The sequence below is a fragment of the Phyllobates terribilis genome, unplaced genomic scaffold, assembly GCF_046119375.1.
Source record: "Phyllobates terribilis strain yellow unplaced genomic scaffold, ASM4611937v1 Scaffold_40__1_contigs__length_11209783, whole genome shotgun sequence".
Lineage (NCBI taxonomy): Eukaryota > Metazoa > Chordata > Amphibia > Anura > Dendrobatidae > Phyllobates > Phyllobates terribilis.
The window spans coordinates 10,551,176-10,570,628 of NW_027362800.1; the positions used below are offsets into that span (position 1 = coordinate 10,551,176).

Genomic DNA, 19,453 nt, shown 5'->3' on the forward strand with positions numbered 1-19,453 from the left:
CGCCATAAGCAACAGTTTAAAAGAATGCCACAGACTAATCAACCAAACTTTTTGGGTTGGTTTCTCTTTTATAGTCTGCAGGCATTAAATGAAAGAAGTCAGTGTTCCAGCAGAGGGAGACAACGTTTCAGAAAAGGCATTGTAGCAAACCAAAAAAGAAATTTTAAGCGCAGCAGAGTAACCAGCTCACATACCTGTTAGCTCAGGTGAGTTTAAAAGGCTGCTGTTGATAACAAGGGCATTTGCTAAATAGATGGTGTGTGTGCAACAATATACTGAAAGGTCAATTATATTGTGCAGCTTATCTCACCACCTGTAGTTATTTAGGTGAAAGCTCCAAAATGCTTGCCTAATATGTCTGTTTATCCAAAAGGAAGTATAGAGGGAGAGCTAGATAGATAGCATTGCATTACATTACATTACATGGCAATGCAATGCACAGTTGCTGAAGTTGAACCAAAATGAGCTTGTCATCTGGCTTCTGCAACTTTTAACATGAAAAATCCAATGAGGAGAAGAAAAGCAAAGCCAAAGAGTCCATCCCAAAATCCGACAAACAAGCAAAATGAACAAAAAGCATTGAATTCAATTCTTTCTGATTTTAGAAACTGCATTAAAGAAGGGGTGCACCGGTCCTGGAGATACTGCAATACCAGGTCAATGCGTGGAGTGGACAGAGCAAGCTCTTTTTCCATCTCCCTGTTCTAAAAATCCATTTAATATATGGTCTCCAGATAGGGGACGTATCAGATATTAAACTGATAAGAACAGATACTACACTTGATCTTAGCCAAAAGGCCGAGAAGCGATAACCAGAATTGGTTTCCGACTACGGTGCCACCCAAGGATTCTGAAAAGTCCATTTGTGGAGATGGCCACCTGGACTCCCGTTAAGAAGACATGCTGTCAACCTCTAGATCCCTCACATGCCTGCACTTTTCGGCTTGCTGCTGCTGCAATCCACGCGTTTTAGATCTGCATAACTCCACCTCTTTTAGCACAGTACCCTCAACCCCCGGCTGTTCCCACCCGCCTCAACACCGTTGGAAGGGAGGAGAACCAATTAAGGCGGGGGGGGGGGTGGAACGAGCAGCTGTCTACCCTTAGCAGGAGGGTTGCTGATTAATTACCTCTCCTGCTGCTGCTGCTGCTGGCTGTCCAGCAGCAGACTGAAGGTGGCTGCTGCTGTGCGCAGGTATATAAAGGCTCAGAGCCTATTATGACACGCGCAGCCAGCGTTCCATTGCCACATTCCGTCTACTGCAGGCGGGATACCTGGATGGCTGAATGTCACTGAGAAGCTCACAGAGACCGCCATAAGCAACAGTTTAAAAGAATGCCACAGACTAATCAACCAAACTTTTTGGGTTGGTTTCTCTTTTATAGTCTGCAGGCATTAAATGAAAGAAGTCAGTGTTCCAGCAGAGGGAGACAACGTTTCAGAAAAGGCATTGTAGCAAACCAAAAAAGAAATTTTAAGCGCAGCAGAGTAACCAGCTCACATACCTGTTAGCTCAGGTGAGTTTAAAAGGCTGCTGTTGATAACAAGGGCATTTGCTAAATAGATGGTGTGTGTGCAACAATATACTGAAAGGTCAATTATATTGTGCAGCTTATCTCACCACCTGTAGTTATTTAGGTGAAAGCTCCAAAATGCTTGCCTAATATGTCTGTTTATCCAAAAGGAAGTATAGAGGGAGAGCTAGATAGATAGCATTGCATTACATTACATTACATGGCAATGCAATGCACAGTTGCTGAAGTTGAACCAAAATGAGCTTGTCATCTGGCTTCTGCAACTTTTAACATGAAAAATCCAATGAGGAGAAGAAAAGCAAAGCCAAAGAGTCCATCCCAAAATCCGACAAACAAGCAAAATGAACAAAAAGCATTGAATTCAATTCTTTCTGATTTTAGAAACTGCATTAAAGAAGGGGTGCACCGGTCCTGGAGATACTGCAATACCAGGTCAATGCGTGGAGTGGACAGAGCAAGCTCTTTTTCCATCTCCCTGTTCTAAAAATCCATTTAATATATGGTCCCCAGATAGGGGACGTATCAGATATTAAACTGATAAGAACAGATACTACACTTGATCTTAGCCAAAAGGCCGAGAAGCGATAACCAGAATTGGTTTCCGACTACGGTGCCACCCAAGGATTCTGAAAAGTCCATTTGTGGAGATGGCCACCTGGACTCCCGTTAAGAAGACATGCTGTCAACCTCTAGATCCCTCACATGCCTGCACTTTTCGGCTTGCTGCTGCTGCAATCCACGCGTTTTAGATCTGCATAACTTCACCTCTTTTAGCACAGTACCCTCAACCCCCGGCTGTTCCCACCCGCCTCAACACCGTTGGAAGGGAGGAGAACCAATTAAGGCGGGGGGGGGGTGGAACGAGCAGCTGTCTACCCTTAGCAGGAGGGTTGCTGATTAATTACCTCTCCTGCTGCTGCTGCTGCTGGCTGTCCAGCAGCAGACTGAAGGTGGCTGCTGCTGTGCGCAGGTATATAAAGGCTCAGAGCCTATTATGACACGCGCAGCCAGCGTTCCATTGCCACATTCCGTCTACTGCAGGCGGGATACCTGGATGGCTGAATGTCACTGAGAAGCTCACAGAGACCGCCATAAGCAACAGTTTAAAAGAATGCCACAGACTAATCAACCAAACTTTTTGGGTTGGTTTCTCTTTTATAGTCTGCAGGCATTAAATGAAAGAAGTCAGTGTTCCAGCAGAGGGAGACAACGTTTCAGAAAAGGCATTGTAGCAAACCAAAAAAGAAATTTTAAGCGCAGCAGAGTAACCAGCTCACATACCTGTTAGCTCAGGTGAGTTTAAAAGGCTGCTGTTGATAACAAGGGCATTTGCTAAATAGATGGTGTGTGTGCAACAATATACTGAAAGGTCAATTATATTGTGCAGCTTATCTCACCACCTGTAGTTATTTAGGTGAAAGCTCCAAAATGCTTGCCTAATATGTCTGTTTATCCAAAAGGAAGTATAGAGGGAGAGCTAGATAGATAGCATTGCATTACATTACATTACATGGCAATGCAATGCACAGTTGCTGAAGTTGAACCAAAATGAGCTTGTCATCTGGCTTCTGCAACTTTTAACATGAAAAATCCAATGAGGAGAAGAAAAGCAAAGCCAAAGAGTCCATCCCCAAATCCGACAAACAAGCAAAATGAACAAAAAGCATTGAATTCAATCCTTTCTGATTTTAGAAACTGCATTAAAGAAGGGGTGCACCGGTCCTGGAGATACTGCAATACCAGGTCAATGCGTGGAGTGGACAGAGCAAGCTCTTTTTCCATCTCCCTGTTCTAAAAATCCATTTAATATATGGTCCCCAGATAGGGGACGTATCAGATATTTAACTGATAAGAACAGATACTACACTTGATCTTAGCCAAAAGGCCGAGAAGCGATAACCAGAATTGGTTTCCGACTACGGTGCCACCCAAGGATTCTGAAAAGTCCATTTGTGGAGATGGCCACCTGGACTCCCGTTAAGAAGACATGCTGTCAACCTCTAGATCCCTCACATGCCTGCACTTTTCGGCTTGCTGCTGCTGCAATCCACGCGTTTTAGATCTGCATAACTCCACCTCTTTTAGCACAGTACCCTCAACCCCCGGCTGTTCCCACCCGCCTCAACACCGTTGGAAGGGAGGAGAACCAATTAAGGCGGGGGGGGGGGTGGAACGAGCAGCTGTCTACCCTTAGCAGGAGGGTTGCTGATTAATTACCTCTCCTGCTGCTGCTGCTGCTGGCTGTCCAGCAGCAGACTGAAGGTGGCTGCTGCTGTGCGCAGGTATATAAAGGCTCAGAGCCTATTATGACACGCGCAGCCAGCGTTCCATTGCCACATTCCGTCTACTGCAGGCGGGATACCTGGATGGCTGAATGTCACTGAGAAGCTCACAGAGACCGCCATAAGCAACAGTTTAAAAGAATGCCAGAGACTAATCAACCAAACTTTTTGGGTTGGTTTCTCTTTTATAGTCTGCAGGCATTAAATGAAAGAAGTCAGTGTTCCAGCAGAGGGAGACAACGTTTCAGAAAAGGCATTGTAGCAAACCAAAAAAGAAATTTTAAGCGCAGCAGAGTAACCAGCTCACATACCTGTTAGCTCAGGTGAGTTTAAAAGGCTGCTGTTGATAACAAGGGCATTTGCTAAATAGATGGTGTGTGTGCAACAATATACTGAAAGGTCAATTATATTGTGCAGCTTATCTCACCACCTGTAGTTATTTAGGTGAAAGCTCCAAAATGCTTGCCTAATATGTCTGTTTATCCAAAAGGAAGTATAGAGGGAGAGCTAGATAGATAGCATTGCATTACATTACATTACATGGCAATGCAATGCACAGTTGCTGAAGTTGAACCAAAATGAGCTTGTCATCTGGCTTCTGCAACTTTTAACATGAAAAATCCAATGAGGAGAAGAAAAGCAAAGCCAAAGAGTCCATCCCAAAATCCGACAAACAAGCAAAATGAACAAAAAGCATTGAATTCAATTCTTTCTGATTTTAGAAACTGCATTAAAGAAGGGGTGCACCGGTCCTGGAGATACTGCAATACCAGGTCAATGCGTGGAATGGACAGAGCAAGCTCTTTTTCCATCTCCCTGTTCTAAAAATCCATTTAATATATTCTCCCCAGATAGGGGACGTATCAGATATTAAACTGATAAGAACAGATACTACACTTGATCTTAGCCAAAAGGCCGAGAAGCGATAACCAGAATTGGTTTCCGACTACGGTGCCACCCAAGGATTCTGAAAAGTCCATTTGTGGAGATGGCCACCTGGACTCCCGTTAAGAAGACATGCTGTCAACCTCTAGATCCCTCACATGCCTGCACTTTTCGGCTTGCTGCTGCTGCAATCCACGCGTTTTAGATCTGCATAACTCCACCTCTTTTAGCACAGTACCCTCAACCCCCGGCTGTTCCCACCCGCCTCAACACCGTTGGAAGGGAGGAGAACCAATTAAGGCGGGGGGGGGGTGGAACGAGCAGCTGTCTACCCTTAGCAGGAGGGTTGCTGATTAATTACCTCTCCTGCTGCTGCTGCTGCTGGCTGTCCAGCAGCAGACTGAAGGTGGCTGCTGCTGTGCGCAGGTATATAAAGGCTCAGAGCCTATTATGACACGCGCAGCCAGCGTTCCATTGCCACATTCCGTCTACTGCAGGCGGGATACCTGGATGGCTGAATGTCACTGAGAAGCTCACAGAGACCGCCATAAGCAACAGTTTAAAAGATTGCCACAGACTAATCAACCAAACTTTTTGGGTTGGTTTCTCTTTTATAGTCTGCAGGCATTAAATGAAAGAAGTCAGTGTTCCAGCAGAGGGAGACAACGTTTCAGAAAAGGCATTGTAGCAAACCAAAAAAGAAATTTTAAGCGCAGCAGAGTAACCAGCTCACATACCTGTTAGCTCAGGTGAGTTTAAAAGGCTGCTGTTGATAACAAGGGCATTTGCTAAATAGATGGTGTGTGTGCAACAATATACTGAAAGGTCAATTATATTGTGCAGCTTATCTCACCACCTGTAGTTATTTAGGTGAAAGCTCAAAAATGCTTGCCTAATATGTCTGTTTATCCAAAAGGAAGTATAGAGGGAGAGCTAGATAGATAGCATTGCATTACATTACATTACATGGCAATGCAATGCACAGTTGCTGAAGTTGAACCAAAATGAGCTTGTCATCTGGCTTCTGCAACTTTTAACATGAAAAATCCAATGAGGAGAAGAAAAGCAAAGCCAAAGAGTCCATCCCAAAATCCGACAAACAAGCAAAATGAACAAAAAGCATTGAATTCAATTCTTTCTGATTTTAGAAACTGCATTAAAGAAGGGGTGCACCGGTCCTGGAGATACTGCAATACCAGGTCAATGCGTGGAGTGGACAGAGCAAGCTCTTTATCCATCTCCCTGTTCTAAAAATCCATTTAATATATGGTCCCCAGATAGGGGACGTATCAGATATTAAACTGATAAGAACAGATACTACACTTGATCTTAGCCAAAAGGCCGAGAAGCGATAACCAGAATTGGTTCCGACTACGGTGCCACCCAAGGATTCTGAAAAGTCCATTTGTGGAGATGGCCACCTGGACTCCCGTTAAGAAGACATGCTGTCAACCTCTAGATCCCTCACATGCCTGCACTTTTCGGCTTGCTGCTGCTGCAATCCACGCGTTTTAGATCTGCATAACTCCACCTCTTTTAGCACAGTACCCTCAACCCCCGGCTGTTCCCACCCGCCTCAACACCGTTGGAAGGGAGGAGAACCAATTAAGGCGGGGGGGGGTGGAACGAGCAGCTGTCTACCCTTAGCAGGAGGGTTGCTGATTAATTACCTCTCCTGCTGCTGCTGCTGCTGGCTGTCCAGCAGCAGACTGAAGGTGGCTGCTGCTGTGCGCAGGTATATAAAGGCTCAGAGCCTATTATGACACGCGCAGCCAGCGTTCCATTGCCACATTCCGTCTACTGCAGGCGGGATACCTGGATGGCTGAATGTCACTGAGAAGCTCACAGAGACCGCCATAAGCAACAGTTTAAAAGAATGCCACAGACTAATCAACCAAACTTTTTGGGTTGGTTTCTCTTTTATAGTCTGCAGGCATTAAATGAAAGAAGTCAGTGTTCCAGCAGAGGGAGACAACGTTTCAGAAAAGGCATTGTAGCAAACCAAAAAATAAATTTTAAGCGCAGCAGAGTAACCAGCTCACATACCTGTTAGCTCAGGTGAGTTTAAAAGGCTGCTGTTGATAACAAGGGCATTTGCTAAATAGATGGTGTGTGTGCAACAATATACTGAAAGGTCAATTATATTGTGCAGCTTATCTCACCACCTGTAGTTATTTAGGTGAAAGCTCCAAAATGCTTGCCTAATATGTCTGTTTATCCAAAAGGAAGTATAGAGGGAGAGCTAGATAGATAGCATTGCATTACATTACATTACATGGCAATGCAATGCACAGTTGCTGAAGTTGAACCAAAATGAGCTTGTCATCTGGCTTCTGCAACTTTTAACATGAAAAATCCAATGAGGAGAAGAAAAGCAAAGCCAAAGAGTCCATCCCAAAATCCGACAAACAAGCAAAATGAACAAAAAGCATTGAATTCAATTCTTTCTGATTTTAGAAACTGCATTAAAGAAGGGGTGCACCGGTCCTGGAGATACTGCAATACCAGGTCAATGCGTGGAGTGGACAGAGCAAGCTCTTTTTCCATCTCCCTGTTCTAAAAATCCATTTAATATATGGTCCCCAGATAGGGGACGTATCAGATATTAAACTGATAAGAACAGATACTACACTTGATCTTAGCCAAAAGGCCGAGAAGCGATAACCAGAATTGGTTTCCGACTACGGTGCCACCCAAGGATTCTGAAAAGTCCATTTGTGGAGATGGCCACCTGGACTCCCGTTAAGAAGACATGCTGTCAACCTCTAGATCCCTCACATGCCTGCACTTTTCGGCTTGCTGCTGCTGCAATCCACGCGTTTTAGATCTGCATAACTCCACCTCTTTTAGCACAGTACCCTCAACCCCCGGCTGTTCCCACCCGCCTCAACACCGTTGGAAGGGAGGAGAACCAATTAAGGCGGGGGGGGGGTGGAACGAGCAGCTGTCTACCCTTAGCAGGAGGGTTGCTGATTAATTACCTCTCCTGCTGCTGCTGCTGCTGGCTGTCCAGCAGCAGACTGAAGGTGGCTGCTGCTGTGCGCAGGTATATAAAGGCTCAGAGCCTATTATGACACGCGCAGCCAGCGTTCCATTGCCACATTCCGTCTACTGCAGGCGGGATACCTGGATGGCTGAATGTCACTGAGAAGCTCACAGAGACCGCCATAAGCAACAGTTTAAAAGAATGCCACAGACTAATCAACCAAACTTTTTGGGTTGGTTTCTCTTTTATAGTCTGCAGGCATTAAATGAAAGAAGTCAGTGTTCCAGCAGAGGGAGACAACGTTTCAGAAAAGGCATTGTAGCAAACCAAAAAAGAAATTTTAAGCGCAGCAGAGTAACCAGCTCACATACCTGTTAGCTCAGGTGAGTTTAAAAGGCTGCTGTTGATAACAAGGGCATTTGCTAAATAGATGGTGTGTGTGCAACAATATACTGAAAGGTCAATTATATTGTGCAGCTTATCTCACCACCTGTAGTTATTTAGGTGAAAGCTCCAAAATGCTTGCCTAATATGTCTGTTTATCCAAAAGGAAGTATAGAGGGAGAGCTAGATAGATAGCATTGCATTACATTACATTACATGGCAATGCAATGCACAGTTGCTGAAGTTGAACCAAAATGAGCTTGTCATCTGGCTTCTGCAACTTTTAACATGAAAAATCCAATGAGGAGAAGAAAAGCAAAGCCAAAGAGTCCATCCCAAAATCCGACAAACAAGCAAAATGAACAAAAAGCATTGAATTCAATTCTTTCTGATTTTAGAAACTGCATTAAAGAAGGGGTGCACCGGTCCTGGAGATACTGCAATACCAGGTCAATGCGTGGAGTGGACAGAGCAAGCTCTTTTTCCATCTCCCTGTTCTAAAAATCCATTTAATATATGGTCCCCAGATAGGGGACGTATCAGATATTAAACTGATAAGAACAGATACTACACTTGATCTTAGCCAAAAGGCCGAGAAGCGATAACCAGAATTGGTTTCCGACTACGGTGCCACCCAAGGATTCTGAAAAGTCCATTTGTGGAGATGGCCACCTGGACTCCCGTTAAGAAGACATGCTGTCAACCTCTAGATCCCTCACATGCCTGCACTTTTCGGCTTGCTGCTGCTGCAATCCACGCGTTTTAGATCTGCATAACTCCACCTCTTTTAGCACAGTACCCTCAACCCCCGGCTGTTCCCACCCGCCTCAACACCGTTGGAAGGGAGGAGAACCAATTAAGGCGGGGGGGGGGGTGGAACGAGCAGCTGTCTACCCTTAGCAGGAGGGTTGCTGATTAATTACCTCTCCTGCTGCTGCTGCTGCTGGCTGTCCAGCAGCAGACTGAAGGTGGCTGCTGCTGTGCGCAGGTATATAAAGGCTCAGAGCCTATTATGACACGCGCAGCCAGCGTTCCATTGCCACATTCCGTCTACTGCAGGCGGGATACCTGGATGGCTGAATGTCACTGAGAAGCTCACAGAGACCGCCATAAGCAACAGTTTAAAAGAATGCCACAGACTAATCAACCAAACTTTTTGGGTTGGTTTCTCTTTTATAGTCTGCAGGCATTAAATGAAAGAAGTCAGTGTTCCAGCAGAGGGAGACAACGTTTCAGAAAAGGCATTATAGCAAACCAAAAAAGAAATTTTAAGTGCAGCAGAGTAACCAGCTCACATACCTGTTAGCTCAGGTGAGTTTAAAAGGCTGCTGTTGATAACAAGGGCATTTGCTAAATAGATGGTGTGTGTGCAACAATATACTGAAAGGTCAATTATATTGTGCAGCTTATCTCACCACCTGTAGTTATTTAGGTGAAAGCTCCAAAATGCTTGCCTAATATGTCTGTTTATCCAAAAGGAAGTATAGAGGGAGAGCTAGATAGATAGCATTGCATTACATTACATTACATGGCAATGCAATGCACAGTTGCTGAAGTTGAACCAAAATGAGCTTGTCATCTGGCTTCTGCAACTTTTAACATGAAAAATCCAATGAGGAGAAGAAAAGCAAAGCCAAAGAGTCCATCCCAAAATCCGACAAACAAGCAAAATGAACAGAAAGCATTGAATTCAATTCTTTCTGATTTTAGAAACTGCATTAAAGAAGGGGTGCACCGGTCCTGGAGATACTGCAATACCAGGTCAATGCGTGGAGTGGACAGAGCAAGCTCTTTTTCCATCTCCCTGTTCTAAAAATCCATTTAATATATGGTCCCCAGATAGGGGACGTATCAGATATTAAACTGATAAGAACAGATACTACACTTGATCTTAGCCAAAAGGCCGAGAAGCGATAACCAGAATTGGTTTCCGACTACGGTGCCACCCAAGGATTCTGAAAAGTCCATTTGTGGAGATGGCCACCTGGACTCCCGTTAAGAAGACATGCTGTCAACCTCTAGATCCCTCACATGCCTGCACTTTTCGGCTTGCTGCTGCTGCAATCCACGCGTTTTAGATCTGCATAACTCCACCTCTTTTAGCACAGTACCCTCAACCCCCGGCTGTTCCCACCCGCCTCAACACCGTTGGAAGGGAGGAGAACCAATTAAGGCGGGGGTGGGGGGGGGGTGGAACGAGCAGCTGTCTACCCTTAGCAGGAGGGTTGCTGATTAATTACCTCTCCTGCTGCTGCTGCTGCTGGCTGTCCAGCAGCAGACTGAAGGTGGCTGCTGCTGTGCGCAGGTATATAAAGGCTCAGAGCCTATTATGACACGCGCAGCCAGCGTTCCATTGCCACATTCCGTCTACTGCAGGCGGGATACCTGGATGGCTGAATGTCACTGAGAAGCTCACAGAGACCGCCATAAGCAACAGTTTAAAAGAATGCCACAGACTAATCAACCAAACTTTTTGGGTTGGTTTCTCTTTTATAGTCTGCAGGCATTAAATGAAAGAAGTCAGTGTTCCAGCAGAGGGAGACAACGTTTCAGAAAAGGCATTGTAGCAAACCAAAAAAGAAATTTTAAGCGCAGCAGAGTAACCAGCTCACATACCTGTTAGCTCAGGTGAGTTTAAAAGGCTGCTGTTGATAACAAGGGCATTTGCTAAATAGATGGTGTGTGTGCAACAATATACTGAAAGGTCAATTATATTGTGCAGCTTATCTCACCACCTGTAGTTATTTAGGTGAAAGCTCCAAAATGCTTGCCTAATATGTCTGTTTATCCAAAAGGAAGTATAGAATGAGAGCTAGATAGATAGCATTGCATTACATTACATTACATGGCAATGCAATGCACAGTTGCTGAAGTTGAACCAAAATGAGCTTGTCATCTGGCTTCTGCAACTTTTAACATGAAAAATCCAATGAGGAGAAGAAAAGCAAAGCCAAAGAGTCCATCCCAAAATCCGACAAACAAGCAAAATGAACAAAAAGCATTGAATTCAATTCTTTCTGATTTTAGAAACTGCATTAAAGAAGGGGTGCACCGGTCCTGGAGATACTGCAATACCAGGTCAATGCGTGGAGTGGACAGAGCAAGCTCTTTTTCCATCTCCCTGTTCTAAAAATCCATTTAATATATGGTCCCCAGATAGGGGACGTATCAGATATTAAACTGATAAGAACAGATACTACACTTGATCTTAGCCAAAAGGCCGAGAAGCGATAACCAGAATTGGTTTCCGACTACGGTGCCACCCAAGGATTCTGAAAAGTCCATTTGTGGAGATGGCCACCTGGACTCCCGTTAAGAAGACATGCTGTCAACCTCTAGATCCCTCACATGCCTGCACTTTTCGGCTTGCTGCTGCTGCAATCCACGCGTTTTAGATCTGCATAACTCCACCTCTTTTAGCACAGTACCCTCAACCCCCGGCTGTTCCCACCCGCCTCAACACCGTTGGAAGGGAGGAGAACCAATTAAGGCGGGGGGGGGTGGAACGAGCAGCTGTCTACCCTTAGCAGGAGGGTTGCTGATTAATTACCTCTCCTGCTGCTGCTGCTGCTGGCTGTCCAGCAGCAGACTGAAGGTGGCTGCTGCTGTGCGCAGGTATATAAAGGCTCAGAGCCTATTATGACACGCGCAGCCAGCGTTCCATTGCCACATTCCGTCTACTGCAGGCGGGATACCTGGATGGCTGAATGTCACTGAGAAGCTCACAGAGACCGCCATAAGCAACAGTTTAAAAGAATGCCACAGACTAATCAACCAAACTTTTTGGGTTGGTTTCTCTTTTATAGTCTGCAGGCATTAAATGAAAGAAGTCAGTGTTCCAGCAGAGGGAGACAACGTTTCAGAAAAGGCATTGTAGCAAACCAAAAAAGAAATTTTAAGCGCAGCAGAGTAACCAGCTCACATACCTGTTAGCTCAGGTGAGTTTAAAAGGCTGCTGTTGATAACAAGGGCATTTGCTAAATAGATGGTGTGTGTGCAACAATATACTGAAAGGTCAATTATATTGTGCAGCTTATCTCACCACCTGTAGTTATTTAGGTGAAAGCTCCAAAATGCTTGCCTAATATGTCTGTTTATCCAAAAGGAAGTATAGAGGGAGAGCTAGATAGATAGCATTGCATTACATTACATTACATGGCAATGCAATGCACAGTTGCTGAAGTTGAACCAAAATGAGCTTGTCATCTGGCTTCTGCAACTTTTAACATGAAAAATCCAATGAGGAGAAGAAAAGCAAAGCCAAAGAGTCCATCCCAAAATCCGACAAACAAGCAAAATGAACAAAAAGCATTGAATTCAATTCTTTCTGATTTTAGAAACTGCATTAAAGAAGGATGCACCGGTCCTGGAGATACTGCAATACCAGGTCAATGCGTGGAGTGGACAGAGCAAGCTCTTTTTCCATCTCCCTGTTCTAAAAATCCATTTAATATATGGTCCCCAGATAGGGGACGTATCAGATATTAAACTGATAAGAACAGATACTACACTTGATCTTAGCCAAAAGGCCGAGAAGCGATAACCAGAATTGGTTTCCGACTACGGTGCCACCCAAGGATTCTGAAAAGTCCATTTGTGGAGATGGCCACCTGGACTCCCGTTAAGAAGACATGCTGTCAACCTCTAGATCCCTCACATGCCTGCACTTTTCGGCTTGCTGCTGCTGCAATCCACGCGTTTTAGATCTGCATAACTCCACCTCTTTTAGCACAGTACCCTCAACCCCCGGCTGTTCCCACCCGCCTCAACACCATTGGAAGGGAGGAGAACCAATTAAGGCGGGGGGGGGGTGGAACGAGCAGCTGTCTACCCTTAGCAGGAGGGTTGCTGATTAATTACCTCTCCTGCTGCTGCTGCTGCTGGCTGTCCAGCAGCAGACTGAAGGTGGCTGCTGCTGTGCGCAGGTATATAAAGGCTCAGAGCCTATTATGACACGCGCAGCCAGCGTTCCATTGCCACATTCCGTCTACTGCAGGCGGGATACCTGGATGGCTGAATGTCACTGAGAAGCTCACAGAGACCGCCATAAGCAACAGTTTAAAAGAATGCCACAGACTAATCAACCAAACTTTTTGGGTTGGTTTCTCTTTTATAGTCTGCAGGCATTAAATGAAAGAAGTCAGTGTTCCAGCAGAGGGAGACAACGTTTCAGAAAAGGCATTGTAGCAAACCAAAAAAGAAATTTTAAGCGCAGCAGAGTAACCAGCTCACATACCTGTTAGCTCAGGTGAGTTTAAAAGGCTGCTGTTGATAACAAGGGCATTTGCTAAATAGATGGTGTGTGTGCAACAATATACTGAAAGGTCAATTATATTGTGCAGCTTATCTCACCACCTGTAGTTATTTAGGTGAAAGCTCCAAAATGCTTGCCTAATATGTCTGTTTATCCAAAAGGAAGTATAGAGGGAGAGCTAGATAGATAGCATTGCATTACATTACATTACATGGCAATGCAATGCACAGTTGCTGAAGTTGAACCAAAATGAGCTTGTCATCTGGCTTCTGCAACTTTTAACATGAAAAATCCAATGAGGAGAAGAAAAGCAAAGCCAAAGAGTCCATCCCAAAATCCGACAAACAAGCAAAATGAACAAAAAGCATTGAATCCAATTCTTTCTGATTTTAGAAACTGCATTAAAGAAGGGGTGCACCGGTCCTGGAGATACTGCAATACCAGGTCAATGCGTGGAGTGGACAGAGCAAGCTCTTTTTCCATCTCCCTGTTCTAAAAATCCATTTAATATATGGTCCCCAGATAGGGGACGTATCAGATATTAAACTGATAAGAACAGATACTACACTTGATCTTAGCCAAAAGGCCGAGAAGCGATAACCAGAATTGGTTTCCGACTACGGTGCCACCCAAGGATTCTGAAAAGTCCATTTGTGGAGATGGCCACCTGGACTCCCGTTAAGAAGACATGCTGTCAACCTCTAGATCCCTCACATGCCTGCACTTTTCGGCTTGCTGCTGCTGCAATCCACGCGTTTTAGATCTGCATAACTCCACCTCTTTTAGCACAGTACCCTCAACCCCCGGCTGTTCCCACCCGCCTCAACACCGTTGGAAGGGAGGAGAACCAATTAAGGCGGGGGGGGGGGGTGGAACGAGCAGCTGTCTACCCTTAGCAGGAGGGTTGCTGATTAATTACCTCTCCTGCTGCTGCTGCTGGCTGTCCAGCAGCAGACTGAAGGTGGCTGCTGCTGTGCGCAGGTATATAAAGGCTCAGAGCCTATTATGACACGCGCAGCCAGCGTTCCATTGCCACATTCCGTCTACTGCAGGCGGGATACCTGGATGGCTGAATGTCACTGAGAAGCTCACAGAGACCGCCATAAGCAACAGTTTAAAAGAATGCCACAGACTAATCAACCAAACTTTTTGGGTTGGTTTCTCTTTTATAGTCTGCAGGCATTAAATGAAAGAAGTCAGTGTTCCAGCAGAGGGAGACAACGTTTCAGAAAAGGCATTGTAGCAAACCAAAAAAGAAATTTTAAGCGCAGCAGAGTAACCAGCTCACATACCTGTTAGCTCAGGTGAGTTTAAAAGGCTGCTGTTGATAACAAGGGCATTTGCTAAATAGATGGTGTGTGTGCAACAATATACTGAAAGGTCAATTATATTGTGCAGCTTATCTCACCACCTGTAGTTATTTAGGTGAAAGCTCCAAAATGCTTGCCTAATATGTCTGTTTATCCAAAAGGAAGTATAGAGGGAGAGCTAGATAGATAGCATTGCATTACATTACATTACATGGCAATGCAATGCACAGTTGCTGAAGTTGAACCAAAATGAGCTTGTCATCTGGCTTCTGCAACTTTTAACATGAAAAATCCAATGAGGAGAAGAAAAGCAAAGCCAAAGAGTCCATCCCAAAATCCGACAAACAAGCAAAATGAACAGAAAGCATTGAATTCAATTCTTTCTGATTTTAGAAACTGCATTAAAGAAGGGGTGCACCGGTCCTGGAGATACTGCAATACCAGGTCAATGCATGGAGTGGACAGAGCAAGCTCTTTTTCCATCTCCCTGTTCTAAAAATCCATTTAATATATGGTCCCCAGATAGGGGACGTATCAGATATTAAACTGATAAGAACAGATACTACACTTGATCTTAGCCAAAAGGCCGAGAAGCGATAACCAGAATTGGTTTCCGACTACGGTGCCACCCAAGGATTCTGAAAAGTCCATTTGTGGAGATGGCCACCTGGACTCCCGTTAAGAAGACATGCTGTCAACCTCTAGATCCCTCACATGCCTGCACTTTTCGGCTTGCTGCTGCTGCAATCCACGCGTTTTAGATCTGCATAACTCCACCTCTTTTAGCACAGTACCCTCAACCCCCGGCTGTTCCCACCCGCCTCAACACCGTTGGAAGGGAGGAGAACCAATTAAGGCGGGGGTGGGGGGGGGGTGGAACGAGCAGCTGTCTACCCTTAGCAGGAGGGTTGCTGATTAATTACCTCTCCTGCTGCTGCTGCTGCTGGCTGTCCAGCAGCAGACTGAAGGTGGCTGCTGCTGTGCGCAGGTATATAAAGGCTCAGAGCCTATTATGACACGCGCAGCCAGCGTTCCATTGCCACATTCCGTCTACTGCAGGCGGGATACCTGGATGGCTGAATGTCACTGAGAAGCTCACAGAGACCGCCATAAGCAACAGTTTAAAAGAATGCCACAGACTAATCAACCAAACTTTTTGGGTTGGTTTCTCTTTTATAGTCTGCAGGCATTAAATGAAAGAAGTCAGTGTTCCAGCAGAGGGAGACAACGTTTCAGAAAAGGCATTGTAGCAAACCAAAAAAGAAATTTTAAGCGCAGCAGAGTAACCAGCTCACATACCTGTTAGCTCAGGTGAGTTTAAAAGGCTGCTGTTGATAACAAGGGCATTTGCTAAATAGATGGTGTGTGTGCAACAATATACTGAAAGGTCAATTATATTGTGCAGCTTATCTCACCACCTGTAGTTATTTAGGTGAAAGCTCCAAAATGCTTGCCTAATATGTCTGTTTATCCAAAAGGAAGTATAGAATGAGAGCTAGATAGATAGCATTGCATTACATTACATTACATGGCAATGCAATGCACAGTTGCTGAAGTTGAACCAAAATGAGCTTGTCATCTGGCTTCTGCAACTTTTAACATGAAAAATCCAATGAGGAGAAGAAAAGCAAAGCCAAAGAGTCCATCCCAAAATCCGACAAACAAGCAAAATGAACAAAAAGCATTGAATTCAATTCTTTCTGATTTTAGAAACTGCATTAAAGAAGGGGTGCACCGGTCCTGGAGATACTGCAATACCAGGTCAATGCGTGGAGTGGACAGAGCAAGCTCTTTTTCCATCTCCCTGTTCTAAAAATCCATTTAATATATGGTCCCCAGATAGGGGACGTATCAGATATTAAACTGATAAGAACAGATACTACACTTGATCTTAGCCAAAAGGCCGAGAAGCGATAACCAGAATTGGTTTCCGACTACGGTGCCACCCAAGGATTCTGAAAAGTCCATTTGTGGAGATGGCCACCTGGACTCCCGTTAAGAAGACATGCTGTCAACCTCTAGATCCCTCACATGCCTGCACTTTTCGGCTTGCTGCTGCTGCAATCCACGCGTTTTAGATCTGCATAACTCCACCTCTTTTAGCACAGTACCCTCAACCCCCGGCTGTTCCCACCCGCCTCAACACCGTTGGAAGGGAGGAGAACCAATTAAGGCGGGGGGGGGTGGAACGAGCAGCTGTCTACCCTTAGCAGGAGGGTTGCTGATTAATTACCTCTCCTGCTGCTGCTGCTGCTGGCTGTCCAGCAGCAGACTGAAGGTGGCTGCTGCTGTGCGCAGGTATATAAAGGCTCAGAGCCTATTATGACACGCGCAGCCAGCGTTCCATTGCCACATTCCGTCTACTGCAGGCGGGATACCTGGATGGCTGAATGTCACTGAGAAGCTCACAGAGACCGCCATAAGCAACAGTTTAAAAGAATGCCACAGACTAATCAACCAAACTTTTTGGGTTGGTTTCTCTTTTATAGTCTGCAGGCATTAAATGAAAGAAGTCAGTGTTCCAGCAGAGGGAGACAACGTTTCAGAAAAGGCATTGTAGCAAACCAAAAAAGAAATTTTAAGCGCAGCAGAGTAACCAGCTCACATACCTGTTAGCTCAGGTGAGTTTAAAAGGCTGCTGTTGATAACAAGGGCATTTGCTAAATAGATGGTGTGTGTGCAACAATATACTGAAAGGTCAATTATATTGTGCAGCTTATCTCACCACCTGTAGTTATTTAGGTGAAAGCTCCAAAATGCTTGCCTAATATGTCTGTTTATCCAAAAGGAAGTATAGAGGGAGAGCTAGATAGATAGCATTGCATTACATTACATTACATGGCAATGCAATGCACAGTTGCTGAAGTTGAACCAAAATGAGCTTGTCATCTGGCTTCTGCAACTTTTAACATGAAAAATCCAATGAGGAGAAGAAAAGCAAAGCCAAAGAGTCCATCCCAAAATCCGACAAACAAGCAAAATGAACAAAAAGCATTGAATTCAATTCTTTCTGATTTTAGAAACTGCATTAAAGAAGGGATGCACCGGTCCTGGAGATACTGCAATACCAGGTCAATGCGTGGAGTGGACAGAGCAAGCTCTTTTTCCATCTCCCTGTTCTAAAAATCCATTTAATATATGGTCCCCAGATAGGGGACGTATCAGATATTAAACTGATAAGAACAGATACTACACTTGATCTTAGCCAAAAGGCCGAGAAGCGATAACCAGAATTGGTTTCCGACTACGGTGCCACCCAAGGATTCTGAAAAGTCCATTTGTGGAGATGGCCACCTGGACTCCCGTTAAGAAGACATGCTGTCAACCTCTAGATCCCTCACATGCCTGCACTTTTCGGCTTGCTGCTGCTGCAATCCACGCGTTTTAGATCTGCATAACTCCACCTCTTTTAGCACAGTACCCTCAACCCCCGGCTGCTCCCACCCGCCTCAACACCGTTGGAAGGGAGGAGAACCAATTAAGGCGGGGGGGGGGGGGGGTGGAACGAGCAGCTGTCTACCCTTAGCAGGAGGGTTGCTGATTAATTACCTCTCCTGCTGCTGCTGCTGCTGGCTGTCCAGCAGCAGACTGAAGGTGGCTGCTGCTGTGCGCAGGTATATAAAGGCTCAGAGCCTATTATGACACGCGCAGCCAGCGTTCCATTGCCACATTCCGTCTACTGCAGGCGGGATACCTGGATGGCTGAATGTCACTGAGAAGCTCACAGAGACCGCCATAAGTAACAGTTTAAAAGAATGCCACAGACTAATCAACCAAACTTTTTGGGTTGGTTTCTCTTTTATAGTCTGCAGGCATTAAATGAAAGAAGTCAGTGTTCCAGCAGAGGGAGACAACGTTTCAGAAAAGGCATTGTAGCAAACCAAAAAAGAAATTTTAAGCGCAGCAGAGTAACCAGCTCACATACCTGTTAGCTCAGGTGAGTTTAAAAGGCTGCTGTTGATAACAAGGGCATTTGCTAAATAGATGGTGTGTGTGCAACAATATACTGAAAGGTCAATTATATTGTGCAGCTTATCTCACCACCTGTAGTTATTTAGGTGAAAGCTCCAAAATGCTTGCCTAATATGTCTGTTTATCCAAAAGGAAGTATAGAGGGAGAGCTAGATAGATAGCATTGCATTACATTACATTACATGGCAATGCAATGCACAGTTGCTGAAGTTGAACCAAAATGAGCTTGTCATCTGGCTTCTGCAACTTTTAACATGAAAAATCCAATGAGGAGAAGAAAAGCAAAGCCAAAGAGTCCATCCCAAAATCCGACAAACAAGCAAAATGAACAAAAAGCATTGAATTCAATTCTTTCTGATTTTAGAAACTGCATTAAAGAAGGGGTGCACCGGTCCTGGAGATACTGCAATACCAGGTCAATGCGTGGAGTGGACAGAGCAAGCTCTTTTTCCATCTCCCTGTTCTAAAAATCCATTTAATATATGGTCCCCAGATAGGGGACGTATCAGATATTAAACTGATAAGAACAGATACTACACTTGATCTTAGCCAAAAGGCCGAGAAGCGATAACCAGAATTGGTTTCCGACTACGGTGCCACCCAAGGATTCTGAAAAGTCCATTTGTGGAGATGGCCACCTGGACTCCCGTTAAGAAGACATGCTGTCAACCTCTAGATCCCTCACATGCCTGCACTTTTCGGCTTGCTGCTGCTGCAATCCACGCGTTTTAGATCTGCATAACTCCACCTCTTTTAGCACAGTACCCTCAACCCCCGGCTGTTCCCACCCGCCTCAACACCATTGGAAGGGAGGAGAACCAATTAAGGCGGGGGGGGGGTGGAA

At 45.0% G+C, this 19,453-nt stretch overlaps 15 non-coding genes across 15 annotated transcripts; all 15 read right to left on the minus strand.

Annotated features, from left to right (window-relative positions):
• Positions 1–619: 619 nt before the first annotated feature.
• Positions 620–810, minus strand: LOC141185120 (U2 spliceosomal RNA). The gene has a single exon (XR_012259812.1). It is a non-coding gene; the product is annotated as a U2 spliceosomal RNA (small nuclear RNA).
• A 1,121-nt stretch (positions 811–1,931) lies between these two features.
• Positions 1,932–2,122, minus strand: LOC141190777 (U2 spliceosomal RNA). Its single transcript, XR_012264790.1, has one exon. It is a non-coding gene; the product is annotated as a U2 spliceosomal RNA (small nuclear RNA).
• Positions 2,123–3,242: 1,120 nt separating this feature from the next.
• LOC141185078 (U2 spliceosomal RNA) lies at positions 3,243–3,433 on the minus strand. Its single transcript, XR_012259774.1, has one exon. It is a non-coding gene; the product is annotated as a U2 spliceosomal RNA (small nuclear RNA).
• Positions 3,434–4,554: 1,121 nt separating this feature from the next.
• LOC141184976 (U2 spliceosomal RNA) lies at positions 4,555–4,745 on the minus strand. Its single transcript, XR_012259681.1, has one exon. It is a non-coding gene; the product is annotated as a U2 spliceosomal RNA (small nuclear RNA).
• A 1,120-nt stretch (positions 4,746–5,865) lies between these two features.
• Positions 5,866–6,056, minus strand: LOC141187313 (U2 spliceosomal RNA). The gene has a single exon (XR_012261511.1). It is a non-coding gene; the product is annotated as a U2 spliceosomal RNA (small nuclear RNA).
• Positions 6,057–7,174: 1,118 nt separating this feature from the next.
• On the minus strand, positions 7,175–7,365 carry LOC141190779 (U2 spliceosomal RNA). The gene has a single exon (XR_012264792.1). It is a non-coding gene; the product is annotated as a U2 spliceosomal RNA (small nuclear RNA).
• A 1,120-nt stretch (positions 7,366–8,485) lies between these two features.
• On the minus strand, positions 8,486–8,676 carry LOC141190780 (U2 spliceosomal RNA). The gene has a single exon (XR_012264793.1). It is a non-coding gene; the product is annotated as a U2 spliceosomal RNA (small nuclear RNA).
• A 1,121-nt stretch (positions 8,677–9,797) lies between these two features.
• On the minus strand, positions 9,798–9,988 carry LOC141190781 (U2 spliceosomal RNA). Its single transcript, XR_012264794.1, has one exon. It is a non-coding gene; the product is annotated as a U2 spliceosomal RNA (small nuclear RNA).
• Positions 9,989–11,114: 1,126 nt separating this feature from the next.
• Positions 11,115–11,305, minus strand: LOC141190782 (U2 spliceosomal RNA). Its single transcript, XR_012264795.1, has one exon. It is a non-coding gene; the product is annotated as a U2 spliceosomal RNA (small nuclear RNA).
• A 1,118-nt stretch (positions 11,306–12,423) lies between these two features.
• LOC141184138 (U2 spliceosomal RNA) lies at positions 12,424–12,614 on the minus strand. Its single transcript, XR_012258922.1, has one exon. It is a non-coding gene; the product is annotated as a U2 spliceosomal RNA (small nuclear RNA).
• A 1,120-nt stretch (positions 12,615–13,734) lies between these two features.
• Positions 13,735–13,925, minus strand: LOC141190783 (U2 spliceosomal RNA). Its single transcript, XR_012264796.1, has one exon. It is a non-coding gene; the product is annotated as a U2 spliceosomal RNA (small nuclear RNA).
• Positions 13,926–15,044: 1,119 nt separating this feature from the next.
• Positions 15,045–15,235, minus strand: LOC141191325 (U2 spliceosomal RNA). Its single transcript, XR_012265322.1, has one exon. It is a non-coding gene; the product is annotated as a U2 spliceosomal RNA (small nuclear RNA).
• A 1,126-nt stretch (positions 15,236–16,361) lies between these two features.
• LOC141190784 (U2 spliceosomal RNA) lies at positions 16,362–16,552 on the minus strand. The gene has a single exon (XR_012264797.1). It is a non-coding gene; the product is annotated as a U2 spliceosomal RNA (small nuclear RNA).
• A 1,119-nt stretch (positions 16,553–17,671) lies between these two features.
• LOC141191397 (U2 spliceosomal RNA) lies at positions 17,672–17,862 on the minus strand. Its single transcript, XR_012265393.1, has one exon. It is a non-coding gene; the product is annotated as a U2 spliceosomal RNA (small nuclear RNA).
• A 1,125-nt stretch (positions 17,863–18,987) lies between these two features.
• On the minus strand, positions 18,988–19,178 carry LOC141190785 (U2 spliceosomal RNA). The gene has a single exon (XR_012264798.1). It is a non-coding gene; the product is annotated as a U2 spliceosomal RNA (small nuclear RNA).
• Between the last annotated feature and the right edge of the window lie 275 nt (positions 19,179–19,453).